This window comes from Fukomys damarensis, unplaced genomic scaffold, assembly GCF_012274545.1.
Source record: "Fukomys damarensis isolate Sample0158 unplaced genomic scaffold, DMR_v1.0_HiC HiC_scaffold_31, whole genome shotgun sequence".
NCBI lineage: Eukaryota > Metazoa > Chordata > Mammalia > Rodentia > Bathyergidae > Fukomys > Fukomys damarensis.
The window spans coordinates 1,690,470-1,691,547 of NW_022900943.1; the positions used below are offsets into that span (position 1 = coordinate 1,690,470).

The window sequence follows — 1,078 nt, forward strand, 5'->3', positions numbered from 1 at the left end:
TTTTTTTTTTTTTTTTTTTTTTTTGAGCCAGAGTCTCACAATGTAGTTCAGGCTGGCCTTGAACTCACTAGGTAGCTCAGACTGGCCACAAATTTGCAGTGATCCTCCTGCCTCGGCCTCCCAATCATCGGGATTACAGGCATGCCTCACCATGCCTGGCTAAAAATTGTACTTTAAAAAGTTAAGCCAATTAAGCTACCTAATTCAGATATATATTCTTCATTCTCATGTAGTTCTTCTCAAATTACACATTAATTCTATATTTTAGGAGGGTGTTTGTTTTACTTCACTTACAGGAATTCTAGGAATACAGCCAAAGAAAATAACTATAAGGGCTAGGGTTTTAGCTCAGTGGTTCCACTGCTTGCCTCACAAGCACAAGGTTCAATCCCTGGTACCAAAAAAAAAGAAACACCAGTGAAAAAAAAAAAAAAAAAAAAAAAAAAAAAAAAAAAAAATCCCCAAAATAAAACTGTACATGTTCACAAAAATATAGACAGCAAAGAACTACAGATACACAAGAAAGTATTTAACTCATAATTGCATGCAATGCAGTCATTAAAAATTATGTGACAAAAAATTTAATGGCATAGAAACATGTGCAGGGCATTTAAGGGAAACAGCTCACAAAGAATACGTGTAAGATGAACTCATACGTACATTGCACATACACAAGCATACTTATCAGAAGTTGTCGTAGTACTAAAATGATGTATTAAGATTTCTTTGGTTTTTCTAAATTTATGGAACTGTATATCATGATTATAATAACATTCATTCTAAATTCTTAAAGGATTCCTATACTAATCCTATTCTACAGGTTTATTTTAACAAAGAATGATTCGTAGTCCTCTAAATTTTCCCTATCTTATTAATAAAAATTTTGGAGTATTCATATTTGTAAAACTCTCAAAGGGAGTGAGGCACCTCATAAAAAGTTAATTTTTTTCTTCTTCAGAAGTGAAATGTTTACAGATTAGAATATGGTTAAATGTTTAAGTGAATAAGGATTAACATCTAGCTTCCTTTCTAACAAGAACATCCAATTGTTTTTTTTTTTTTTTTTTTTTTTTTTTTT

At 31.2% G+C, this 1,078-nt stretch overlaps 1 protein-coding gene across 2 annotated transcripts in view; it reads right to left on the reverse strand.

Annotated features, from left to right (window-relative positions):
• Dennd4c (DENN domain containing 4C) overlaps positions 1 to 1,078 on the reverse strand; it is a 90,094-nt gene that overhangs the window by 47,501 nt on the left and 41,515 nt on the right. The window lies entirely within an intron of this gene.